Source organism: Bos javanicus, chromosome 12 (assembly GCF_032452875.1).
Source record: "Bos javanicus breed banteng chromosome 12, ARS-OSU_banteng_1.0, whole genome shotgun sequence".
Taxonomy (NCBI): domain Eukaryota; kingdom Metazoa; phylum Chordata; class Mammalia; order Artiodactyla; family Bovidae; genus Bos; species Bos javanicus.
In genome coordinates this window covers 73,134,894-73,148,648 of record NC_083879.1, presented here as the reverse complement: position 1 = coordinate 73,148,648, position 13,755 = coordinate 73,134,894, and the positions used below count along the sequence as shown (strand labels likewise).

General features: G+C 39.2%; 1 protein-coding gene across 2 annotated transcripts in view; it reads left to right on the top strand.

Annotated features, from left to right (window-relative positions):
- Positions 1–13,755, top strand: part of LOC133258049 (ATP-binding cassette sub-family C member 4-like) — a 656,993-nt gene that overhangs the window by 128,018 nt on the left and 515,220 nt on the right. The window lies entirely within an intron of this gene.

Below are 13,755 nucleotides of genomic sequence, written 5' to 3'. Positions count from 1 at the left end.
GGGTCAGAGCCCAGAGACTTGCTCAAAGTCAAAAGCAAATTGAAGGGAGCAGAAGATCCATATTGGAGACAGCAGACAGGTTTGTGATCTGGTCCTGCCAGCTTCCGTGTCTTTTGGCAATGTTCCATTACATTCAGCTTGGGGCCCTCAGCTGGGACTAGGGTTGGCTCTTCAAAGAGAATAAACTAGAACAGAAGAGGTGGTAGGAAACTCTTTCACACCTATCTCTCCAATCTCAAGTCCTCACATTCATACCCCCTCTACACTTGAGTCATGTGTAGGTTCTCCCAAAGTATTATGCCCTCCCAGATTCCAGTGTGTACACACTGCCTCTCTATGTCAAAGACTCTTCCCTTCTGTCATCTGGCTGGTGAAAATCTCATTTTCACAATCAACCTTAATACATCTGGCTCTTTAAAATTTTCTCTGTTTCTGTAGCATCTTATACAGTCTTTTAAGATAGAGTTAATAGTACACCTGTGTTCAGAGCAGCCAAAAGTTGTAAACAGCACAAGTATCCATCATGAAAGTGACAGTTAAATGGATAAACAAATGTGATATATCCTTACAAGGAAATAATATTCAGCCTTAAAAAAAAGAAAATTCTGATTGTAGGTGAACCCTGATGACATTATGATATATGAAATAACCCAGACATAATACTGTATGATTCCATTAATGTGGGCTTCCTAGAGTAGTCAAATTCATAAAGACAAGAAGTTGAATGGTGGATTCCAGGGATTGATGGAGGAAAATGGGAACTTGTTTAATGGGTACAGAATTTCAGTCTTACAAGGGAAAACATATTCTGGGGGTTGTTTGCACATCAATGTGAATATACTTAATACTATAATCATACCATAATTAACATAAAAGCTAGCATCTATGATATGCTTTGCAATTTGGGGTCTGTAGCTCACAGAACCCTGAGGCTTCTTAAGATTGGACCATCTTATTTTCATCTTTGTTCCTCTGAAAGTGGCATTCTGCAGGGCACAGAGAGGGTGCTGAGGACTGCTGGCTGTAAGGGTGAGTAACACACAAGTGTGAGCACTAGTAACTAACACACACACAAGAAAACCCTATAAACAACTGATTACCTAGTGTGTCAAATGTTTAGTCACTCTTGAAAACTCTTTCCACCACAGACCTATCTAGTGGAGTATAGCAATAATTTAAAGAATGGTACCCTTATTATGGGAAAGAAAAAATATTCACCCTAATGCCCAAATGATACACAAGGAACAGCTTCAGTTAGTCACCGGGCAAAAGCTTCCTCCCAGTTATTACCAGTTTTATTCGAAGAAGGTGAAGACTGCTGTGCTGGGAAAACTTTAGTAGTAGCTCTTGATGAGTCTTGTCCCTGAGGGCACTGTAGGCAGTGTTTGCTTACTCACGGCACTGTGTCCATCAGAATTTCCATTGTCATTGCAATTCCATTAATTTGCTTAGGTCTTAAAGTTTCCTCAAAGCCATAAAATATGAATTATCTAAGAAACTTCATAGTACAATTTAGGAACATAACAGATTTGTATACTTCCATCTTAAATCCTGCAGATCACAGGATTACCTGAGATTCTAAAATGTTTGAGGGAAAATTTAATTTGGAGGTTGAATTATAATAACTGCAATAATGTGACTTTTGATTTGTGTCTCGACTTACTTACAGTATCACTGTTTGCTTCATTAATGTATTTGGAGATGATACCCGGGCAGTGTGTTGATGAAGTGATTTCACTCCACCTGTGTACATCCCAGGTTCCCTCTCCGGCTCACTTGTCCCAGCCCCCATCACTCTGGGTCACCCCTTTGGTGTTGGATTTGATTGAGAGAGGCTGCTGTAGGGGGATGTGGAAGTGAGCCTGCCTAGCAGAAATGCGACATTATTCTCTTTGCCTCATTTTCTGCTTTCCCAATTTATGGAAGTTAGAGTCAACAGGAAAGTGTAGTACAATGCAGGTTTGGAATTCATGGAAGAAATGTTAAGTAAAAATAAAGACCCCACATGAGATCAGTAGCATCCTAGGCTTTCTGGGTAGATTCTGAACACAGGCTACATTTTCCATTTAGATGATCTTGTGGTTGATTTCATCATTTTAGGGAGTCCTGGGCCATTTCAGTTTCCAGCTATAGGTATAATCACAGGAACTTTTCATCCTCCTGTCCTGCCATCCCCACACCAGCCTCCTGCAGGAACTGGAGAGATTTCCCACAGGCTCAGCCCTGCCTAAACCTGAAGTCAGAGACAGCCCCATGCAGCAGCTTATGTATGGCTCTTTCACCACATGATGGGATCAAACATGAGTCTTGCTCCCCAAGCAGGGCATGAAGTCTGTTTAACCTGTTTCCTGGGAACCATTGCCCCACTTAGCTGCAGGTTTCTCTTACATTCCAGCTGTGGGTGTTGGTTCTTCCTGCTGACAGCCAGCCCACCTGATCTTAGGTACCCTCTTTGCTCAGTGATGTCATCCCTCTTGTCCCACTCACCACCATGTACCTGTAACCGTGTCTCAACTTTCTGGCTGTAAGATCTCTGTGGTAGGTCTGTTCTTTTAACTGAAACTATACCTCTTCCCATTTTCTCTCTTTAAAAAAAAAATGATTGATTTTTTTGGTGTGCTGGGTCTTTGTTGCTGCATGGTCTTTTCTCTACTTGTAGACAGTGGGGGCCATTGTCTAGTTGCAGTATACAGGCTTCTTATTTCAGTGGCTCCTCCTGTTATGGAGCATGGGCTCTAGGAAGCATGGACTTCAGTAGTTGTGACATGTGGACTCAATAGTTGCAGTTCTTGGGCTCTAGAGCACTGGTTCAGTAGTTGTGGAGCATGGGCTTAGTTGCTCTGTGGCAGGTGGGGTCTTTCTGGACCATGGATCAAAACCATGTCTCCTGCATTGGCAGGCAGATTCTTTACCACTGAGCCATGAGGCAAGGCCCCACTTTCTCTCTCTTCTACTTAAAGAGAAGGGCACAATAAGGTATCAGGCCATCCAGGTGATAAGGAGGCCATCAGCAGAATGGAAAAGAGGCTGAAACACATGGGTTGAAGTTCCATATTATTACTTATGTTAGGCAGACTAGTTAATCTCATAGGCTGCAATCTTTTCCAAAATGGAAGTGACAGGACCTAACCTCTGGTATTAGGGTGATGGTGGCCTCATAGAATGAGTTTGGAAGCCTCTGGATAGCTGTACAATCTAAACAAGAGAAGACATGTAAAGCACCTAGAATGGAGCCCAGCACAGAGTAAATGCTTAGACAAAGAAAGCTGTCATTTCCATAGGGTGTAAAATGACCTTAACCACTAACACTGTGTAAATTGTTGTCTGTCCATGAAAATGCTGCTGCTGCAAAGTTGCTTCGGTCGTGTCCGACTCTGTGCGACCCCATAGACGGCAGCCCACCAGGATGGGATTCTCCAGACAAGAACGCTGGAGTTGGTTGCCATTTCCTTCTCTAATGCATGAAAGTGAAAGTGAAAGTGAAGTCGCTCAGTCGTGTCTGACTCTTCGAGACCCTATGGACTGTAGCCTACCAGGCTCCTCTGTCCAGGTGATTTTCCAGGCAGGAGTACTGGAGTGGGATGCCATTGCCTTCTCCTCCATGAAATGGAGGAGTTAGCTATTTGCATTTTTTTCTTTTTTTGGCAGTAGGTTCCATCTGCCACGTTTATTTCTCTGTTCAGCCTATGGTATACCTAAACAATATGGTAATAGATTTTTTCCATAAATTTCTTCAGCATGAGTTAAAAAAGCTCTCTACAGAAGCCTCTTTTATCTCTTTTGTGCAGGATTTCACAGGTAATACAAATAGTACAAAGGTAAATCCAGTTTAGATCTTGCTAGTAACATATTTTGGAGAAGGCAATGGCACCCCACTCTGGAAAATCCCGTGGATGGAGAAGCCCGGTGGGCTGCAGTCCATGGGGTCTCTAAGAGTCAGAGACGACTGAGCTACTTCACTTTCTCTTTTCACTTTCATGCATTGGAGAAGGAGACGGCAACCCACTCCAGTGTTCTTGCCTGGAGAATCCCAGGGACAGGGGAGCCTGGTGGGCTGCCATCTCTGGGGTTGCACAGAGTTGGACATGACTGAAGTGACTTAGCAGCAGCAGCAGTAACATATGGGCTTTCCAGGTGGCTCAGTGGTAAAGACTCCACCTGCTGATGCAGGTTGATTTTTCCAGTTCCATTCTTCTTTCTCAAGATAGCTTTGGCTATTCGAGGTTTTTTGTATTTCCATACAAATTGTGAAATTATTTATTCTAGCTCTGTGAAAAATACCATTGGTAGCTTTATAGGGATTGCATTGAACCTATAGTTTACTTTTCAAATTCATTTATACAGATTATGATTAAGGAAAGTGTTCATTTTATTTTGTTCTTTTAAAGGGTAATATAGCCTGACACTCAGGAGCCAACTGTGGACATTAAAATAAGGGGTTGAGTCATGAAACATTGCAGGAGTAGCATCTTCAGGGCTTGGCCCCATGCTGGACTCAGGGAAAGCTGGAACTAAACATTGTGAGCCTGAGAAGGAAGTAATAAGAGTTAAGTGGGAAAGTCGGAAGAAAGGGCTGTTTTGCACTGAGCATTGGGCTTTGATCATTTTCGATTTGATGTGTTAACAAAGATCCAAGTGTAAGTATCTAACAAGCTGGTATGGTTGCAATTGGGCAAGATCATTGGTAAACACAGGCCAGTTTCTGCATAAATACTTGAATGCACAGAGTGAAAAGCCAGTTTTTATTGTACAGTTTTATTCCTGACCAGCATTTTACCTGTATTACATTGATTCCTTAATCTTATCATTAGTGCACTTAATTTCTCTGCTACTGCTGCTAAGTCGCTTCAGTCGTGTCCGACTCTGTGCGACCCCACGGACTGCAGCCCACCGGGCTCCTCCGTCCATGAGATTTTCCAGGCAAGAGTACTGGAGTAGGGCGCTATTGCCTTCTCCGTAATTTCTCTAGGCTTTGGTTTTAATGACTAGACTGACGCAACATGTTTCTTTCAAAGGTACAATTTTAAGTATTAATTTGTTTATAAAATGCCTTTGAAGTGCTCCGATGGAAGGTCTCATATAAATAGCAAATGGTTGTTTCTGTTGTTGTGAATACACTCATTATGTGTATTTGTCTGCTGACCACTGTCTTTAAAGACACTGAAACTTATAGTTTATAATTGTAAAATGTTTCTTTTCAAGATAGAATATAACTAAGGTATTTAATATTAGGAATTGATTTAGCTTCTCTACCAAAGATTAATTCCTCTTAAACAATAGACTACTCACCTACAGCCAGACATCCTGGAATGTGAAGTCAAGTGGGCCTTAGAAAGTATCACTACGAACAAAGCTAGTGGAGGTGATGAATTCCAGTTGAGCTATTTCAAATCCTGAAAGATGGTGCTGTGAAAGTGCTGCACTCAATATGCCAGCAAATTTGGAAAACTCAACAGTGGCCAGAGGACTGGAAAAGGTCAGTTTTCATTCCAATCCCAAAGAAAGGCAATGCCAAAGGATGCTCAAACTACTGCACAATTGCACTCATCTCACACACTAGTAAAGTAATGCTCAAAATTCTCCCAGCCAGGCTTCTGCAATATGTGAACCATGAACTTCCAGATGTTCAAGCTGGTTTTAGAAAAGGCAGAAGAACCAGAGATCAAATTTCCAACATCTGCTGGTTAATCAAAAAAGCAAGAGAGTTCCGGAAAACATCTATTTCTGTTTTATTGACTATGTCAAAGCCTTTGATTGTGTGGATCACAATAAACTGTGGAAAATTCTGAAAGAGATGGGAATACCAGATCACCTGACCTGCCTCTTGAGAAACCTGTTGCAGGTCAGGAAGCAACAGTTAGAACTGGACTTGGAACAAAAGACTGCTTTCAAACAGGAAAAGGAGTACATCAAGGCTGTACATTGTCACCCTACTTATTTAACTTCTATGCAGAGTACATCATGAAAAACGCTGGGCTGGAAGAAGCACAAGCTGGAATCAAGATTGCCGGGAGAAATATCAATAACCTCAGATATGCGGATGACACCACCCTTATGGCAGAAAATGAATAGGAACTAAAAAGCCTCTTGATGAAGGTGAAAGAGGAGAGTGAAAAAGTTGGCTTAAAGCTCAACATTCAGAAAAAGAAGATCATGGCATCTGGTCCCATTACTTTATGGGAAATAGATGGGGAAACAGTGGAAACAGTAGCTGACTTTATTTTTCTGGGTTCCAAAACCACTGCAGATGGTGATTGCAGCCATGAAATTAAAAGATGCTTATTCCTTGGAAGGAAAGTTATGACCAACCTAGACAGCATATTCAAAAGCAGAGACATTACTTTACCAACAAAGGTCCATCTAGTCAAGGCTATGGTTTTCCAGTGGTCATGTATGGATGTGAGATTTGGACTGTGAAGAAAGCTGAGCACCGAAAAATGGATGCTTTTGAACTGTGGTTTTGGAGAAGACTCTTGAGAGTCCCTTGGACTGCAAGGAGATCCAGCCAGTCCATCCTAAAGGAGATCAGTCCTGGGTGTTCATTGGAAGATCTGATGTTGAAGCTGAAACTCAAACACTTTGGGCATCTGATGTGAAGAACTGACTCAATGGACATGGGTTTGGGTGGACTTCAGGAGTTGGTGATGGACAGGGAGGCCTGGCGTGCTGCAGTTCATAGCATCGCAAAGAGTTGGACACGACTGAGTGACTGAACTGAACTGGAAAAATAGATTGCTGAGGAAGTAACTTGTTTATGTATAGCACTTCTGATTTGACTTGTTGACATCTCTATAAAATTACCCATGTAATTCTCAAGGTCAAAATATCTAGACAGTAGGAATAAAGCTAATTTAAGCTGACTTCTTTTTTTTTTTTTTGTCTTTTATTTATTTATTTTTTAAAATTTATTTTATTTTTTAACTTTAAAATATTGTATTGGTTTTGCCATATATTGAAATGAATCCACCACAGATATACATGTGTTCCCCATCTTGAACCCTCCTTCTTCCTCCCTCCCCATACCACCCCTCTGGGTCGTCCCATTGCACCAGCCCCAAGCATCCAGTATCGTGCATCGAACCTGGACTGGCAACTCGTTTCATATATGATATTATACATATTTCAATGCCATTCTCCAAAATCATCCCACCCTCTCCCTCTCCTACGGAGTCCAAAAGACTGTTCTATACATCAGTGTCTCTTTTGCTGTCTCATATACAGGGTTATTGTTACCATCTTTCTAAATTACATATATATGCGTTAGTATACTGTATTGGTGTTTTTCTTTATGGCTTACTTCACTCTGTATAATCGGCTCCGGTTTCATCCACCTCATTAGAACTGATTCAAATGTATTCTTTTTAATGGCTGAGTAATACTCCATTGTGTATATGCACCACAGCTTTCTTATCCATTCAGCTGCTGATGGACATCTAGGTTGCTTCCATGTCCTGGCTATTATAAAGAGTGCTGCGATGAACATTGGGGTACACGTGTCTCTTTCAATTCTGGTTTCCTCAGTGTGTATGCCCAGCAGTGGAATTGCTGGATCATAAGGCAGTTCTAGTTCAGGTTTTTAAGGAATTGCCACACTGTTCTCCATAGTGGCTGTACTAGTTTGCATTCCCACCAACAGTGTAAGAGGATTCCCTTTTCTCCACACCCTCTCCAGCATTTATTGCTTGTAGACTTTTGGATCACAGCCATTCTGACTGGCATGAAATGGTACCTCATAGTGGATTTGATTTGCGTTTCTCTGATAATGAGTGATGTTGAGCATCTTTTCATGTGTTTGTTAGCCATCTGTATGTCTTCTTTGGAGAAATGTCTATTTAGTTCTTTGGCCAATTTTTTGATTGGGTCATTTATTTTTCTGGAATTGAGCTGTAGGAGTTGCTTGTATATTTTTGAGATTAGTTGTTTGTCAGTTGCTTCATTGGCTATTATTTTCTCCCATTCTGAAGGCTGTCTTTTCACCTTGCTTAGAGTGTCCTTTGTTGTGCAGAAGCTTTTAAGGTTAATTAGGTCCCATTTGTTTATTTTTGCTTTTATTTCCAATATTCTGGGAGGTGGGTCATAGAGGATCCTGCTGTGATGTATGTCGGAGAGTGTTTTGCCTATGTTCTCCTCCAGGAGTTTTATAGTTTCTGGTCTTACATTTAGATCTTTAATCCATTTTGAGTTTATTTTTGTGTATGGTGTTAGAAAGTGTTCTAGTTTCATTCTTTTACAAGTGGTTGACCAGTTTTCCCAGCACCACTTGTTAAAGAGATTGTCTTTAATCCATTGTGTATTCTTGCCTCCTTTGTCAAAGATAAGGTGTCCATATGTGCGTGGATTTATCTCTGGGCTTTCTATTTTGTTCCATTGATCTATATTTCTGTCTTTGTGCCAGTACCATACTGTCTTGATAACTGTGGCTTTGTAGTAGAGCCTGAAGTCAGGCAGGTTGATTCCTCCAGTTCCATTCTTCTTTCTCGAGATAGCTTTGGCTATTCGAGGTTTTTTGTATTTCCATACAAATTGTGAAATTATTTGTTCTAGCTCTGTGAAGAATACCGTTGGTAGCTTGATAGGGATTGCATTGAATCCATAGATTGCTTTGGGTAGTATACTCATTTTCACTATATTGATTCTTCCAATCCATGAACATGGTATATTTCTCCATCTATTAGTGTCCTCTTTGATTTCTTTCACCAGTGTTTTATAGTTTTCTATATATACGTTTTTATTTTCTTTAGGTAGATATATTCCTAAGTATTTTATTCTTTCCGTTGCAATGATGAATGGAATTGTTTCCTTAATTTCTCTTTCTGTTTTCTCATTATTAGTGTATAGGAATGCAAGGGATTTCTGTGTGTTGATTTTATATCCTGCAACTTTACTATATTCATTGATTAGTTCTAGTAGTTTTCCGGTGGAATCTTTAGGGTTTTCTATGTAGAGGATCATGTCATCTGCAAACAGTGAGAGTTTTACTTCTTCTTTTCCAGTTTGGATTCCTTTTATTTCTTTTTCTGCTCTGATTGCTGTTGCTGTGGTGTATGATCTTTTTAATGTGTTGTTGGATTCTGATTGCTAGAATTTTGTTAAGGATTTTTGCATCTATGTTCATCAGTGCTATTGGCCTGTAGTTTTCCTTTTTTGTGGCATCTTTGTCAGGTTTTGGTATTAGGGTGATGGTGGCCTCATAGAATGAGTTTGGAAGTTTACCTTCCTCTGCAATTTTCTGGAAGAGTTTGAGTAGGATAGGTGTTAGCTCTTCTCTAAATTTTTGGTAAATTCATCTGTGAAGCCATCTGGACCTGGGCTTTTGTTTGTTGGAAGATTTCTGAGTACAGTTTCAATTTCCATGCTTGTGATGGGTCTGTTAAGATTTTATATTTCTTCCTGGTCCACTTTTGGAAAGTTGTACTTTATATGTATAATATCATATATGAAACGAGTCGCCAGTCCAGGTTCGATGCATGATACTGGATGCTTGGGGCTGGTGCACTGGGACGACACAGAGGGATGGTATGGGGAGGGAGGAGGGAGGAGGGTTCAGGATGGGGAACACATGTATACCTGTGGCAGATTTATTTTGATATATGGAAAAACCAATACAATATTGTAAAGTTAAATTAAAAAAAAAAGAATTTGTCCATTTCTTTCCCATGGTCCATTTTATTGGCATATAATTGCTGATAGTAGTCTCTTATGATCCTTTGTATTTCTGTGTTGTCTGTTGTGATCTCTCCATTTTCATTTCTAATTTTATTGATTTGATTTTTCTCCCTTTGTTTCTTGATGAGTCTGGCTAATGGTTTGTCAATTTTATTTATCCTTTCAAAGAACCAGCTTTTGGCTTTGTTGATTTTTGCTGTTGTCTCTTTCGTTTCTTTTGCATTCATTTTGCCCTAATTTTTAAGATTTCTTTCCTTCTACTAACCTTGGGATTCATTTCTTCCTTTTCTAGTTGTTTTAGGTGTAGAGTTAGGTTATTTATTTGACTTTTTTCTTGTTTCTTGAGGTGTGCCTGTATTGCTATGAACTTTCCCCTTAGGACTGCTTTTACAGTGTCCCACAGGTTTTGAGTTGTTGTGTTTTCATTTTCATTCATTTCTATGCAAATTTTGATTTCTTTTTTGATTTCTTCTGGGATTTGTTGGTTATTCAGCAGCGTGTTGTTCAGCTTCCATATGTTGGAATTTTTAATCGTTTTTCTCCTGTAATTTGAGATCTAATCTTACTGCATTGTGGTCAGAAAAGATGCTTGGAATGATTTCAATTTTTTGAATTTACCAAGGCTAGATTTATGGCCCAGGATGTGGTCTATCCTGGAGAAGGTTCCGTGTGCGCTTGAGAAAAAGGTGAAATTCATTGTTTTGGAATGAAATGTTCTATAGATATCAATTAGGTCTAACTGGTCTATTGTATTGTTTAAAGTTTGTGTTTCCTTGTTAATTTTCTGTTTAGTTGATCTATCCATAGGTGTGAGTGGGGTATTAAAGTCTCCCACTATTATTGTGTTATTGGTAATTTCTCCTTTCATACTTGTTAGCATTTGTCTTACATATTGTGGTGCTCCCGTGTTGGGTACATATGTATTTATAACTGTTATATCTTCTTCTTGAATTGATCCTTTGATCATTATGTAGTGACCGTCTTTGTATCTTTTCACAGCCTTTGTTTTAAAGTCTATTTTATCTGATATGAGCATTGCTACTCCTGCTTTCTTTTGGTCCGTATTTGCATGGAAAATCTTTTTCTAGCCCTTCATTTTCAGTCTGTATGTGTCCCTTGTTTTGAGGTGGGTCTCTTGTAGACAACATATGTAGGGGTCTTGTTTTTGTGTGCATTCAGCCAGTTTTTGTCTTTTGGTTGGGGCTTTCAACCCATTTACGTTTAAGGTAATTATTGATAAGTATGATCCCGGTGCCATTTACTTTATTGTTTTGGGTTCGAGTTTATACACCGTTTTTGTGTTTCCTGTCTAGAGAATATCCTTTAGTATTTGTTGGAGAGCTGGTTTGGTGGTGCTGAATTCTCTCAGCTTTTGCTTGTCTGTAAAGCTTTTGATTTTTTCTTCATATTTGAATGAGATCCTTGCTGAGTACAATAATCTGGGCTGTAGGTTATTCTCTTTCATCACTTTAAGTATGTCTTGCCATTCCCTCCTGGCTTGAAGAGTTTCTATTGAAAGATCAGCTGTTATCCTTATGGGAATTACCTTGTGTGATATTTGTTGTTTTTCCCTTGCTGCTTTTTATATTTGATCTTTGTGTTTGATCTTTGTGAATTTGATTAATATGTGTCTTGGGGTGTTTTGCCTTGAGTTTATCCTGTTTGGGACTCTCTGGGTTTCTTGGACTTGAGTGATTATTTCTTTCCCCATTTTAGGGAAGTTTTCCACTATTATCTCCTCAAGTATTTTCTCATGGCCTTTCTTTTTGTCTTCTTCTTCTGGGACCCCTATGATTCGAATGTTGTAGCGTTTAATATTGTCCTGGAGGTCTCTGAGATTGTCCTCATTTCTTTTAATTCGTTTTTCTTTTTTCCTCTCAGATTCATTTATTTCTACCATTCTATCTTCTAATTCACTAATTCTATCTTCTGCCTCTGTTATTCTACTATTTGTTGCCTCCAGAGTGTTTTTAATTTCATTTATTGCATTATTCATTATATATTGACTCTCTTTTATTTCTTCTAGGTCCTTGTTTAACCTTTCTTGCATCTTCTCAATCCTTGTCTCCAGGCTATTTATCTGTGATTCCATTTTGATTTCAAGATTTTGGATCAATTTCACTATCATTATTTGGAATTCTTTATCAGGTAGATTCCCTATGTCTTCCTCTTTTGTTTGGTTTTGTGGGCATATATCCTGTTCCTTTACCTGCTGGGTATTCCTCTGTCTCTTCATCTTGTTTAAATTGCTGAGTTTGGGGTGTCCTTTCTGTATTCTGTCAGTTTGTGGAGTTCTCTTTATTGTGGTGTTTCCTCGCTGTGTGTGGGTTTGTACAAGTTGCTTGTCAAGGTTTCTTGGTTAGGGAAGCTTGTGTCGGTGTTCTGGTGGTTGGAGCTGGATTTCTTCTCTTTGGAGTGCAATGAAGTGTCCAGTAAAGAGTTATGAGATGTCTATGGTTTTGGGGTGACTTTGGGCAGCCTGTATCTTGGAGCTCAGGGCTGTGTTCCTGTATGCTGGAGAATTTGCTTGGTCTGTCTTGCACTGGAACTTGTTGGCCCTTGTGTGGTGCTTGGTTTCAGTGTAGGAATGGAGGCGTTTGATGAGCTCCTGTCAATTAATGTTCCCTGGAGTCAGGAGTTCCTGGAGTCAGGGTTTGGACTTAAGCCTCCTGCTTCCAGTTATCGGTCTTATTTTTACAGTTGTTTCAAAACTTCTCCTTCTATACAGCACCATTGATAAAACATCTACGTTAAAGATGAAAAGTTTCTCCACCGTGAGGGTCACCCAGAGAGGTTCACAGCGTTACATGGAGAAGGGAAGAGGGAGGAGGGAGTTAGAGGTGACCCGAATGAGATGAGGTGGAATCAATAGAGGAGCGAGCAGGCTAGCCAGTAATCACTTCCTTATGTGCACTCCACAACTGGACTGCTCAGAGATGTTCACGGAGTTATACAGAGAAGAGAAGAAGGAGGAAGGAGACAGAGATGGCCAGGAGGATAAAAGGGGGGAATGAAAAGGAGGGAGACAGATCTAGCGAGTAATCAGTTCGCTAAGTGTTCTCCACCGTCTGGAACACACAGAAATTCACAGAGTTGGGTAGAGTAGAGAGGGGTTAGGGAGGGGACACAGGCCACCTGGTGGATAAAAAGGAGAGTCCAAAGAGGGAGAGAGCAGTCAAGCCAGTAATCTCGCTCCCTAGTAAAAAATGGGTCCTGAACATTGGGTTCTTAAAGGTACAAAATTGGTAACAAATACATATAAGCAAAAATTAAAAATCTAGAGTTTGGAATTTCAAAAATACAATGTTAAAGAAAAGAAGAAGGAAAAGAAAGAGAGAAAAAGAAAAAAAAACCCAAAGTCGCAAAAATTATAAAGAAAATATAGGTATAAAATTGATAACAAATACCAAAAAGCAAAAGTGAAAAATCTAGAGTAGAGTTTGGAATTTCAAAAATGCAATTTTAAAGAAAAGAAGAAGAAAAAGAAAGAGAGAAAAAACAAACAAACAAAAACAAAGTCGCAAAAATTATAAAGAACATATAGGTACAAAATTGATAACAAATACCAAAAAGCATAAATTAAAAATCTAGAGTTTGGAATTTCAGATATACAATGTTAAAGAAAAGAGAAAGAAAGAGAGAGAAAAAGAAAAAAAAGTCTCAAAAATTATTAAAAAAATATAGGTACAAAATTGATAACAAATATCAAAAAGCTAAAAGTAAAAATCTAGAGTAGAGTTTGGAATTTCAAAAATACAATGTTAAAGAAAAGAAGAAAAAAAAAACAAGGTCACAAAAATTATAAAATATATATATATATATGAAGTTTGCTTTTTTTTAAAAAAAAATAGGGTCTTTTTTTTTTTTTTTTGCAAAGTACTAGTAGGTTTAAAATTGAAAATTAAAGGAGTAATAGAGGACTTAAAAATTTTAAAAAAATTAAGAAAGAAACAAAGAATGATCGTAAAAATAGTAAAAATATACCTAGGACTTTCTCTGGTGGTGTTGTGGATATTGTGGGGTCAGTTCATTTTCGGCTAGCTCCTTGGTCCGGCTTATATTTCTTGAGATATATAGGCCCCTTCCTAT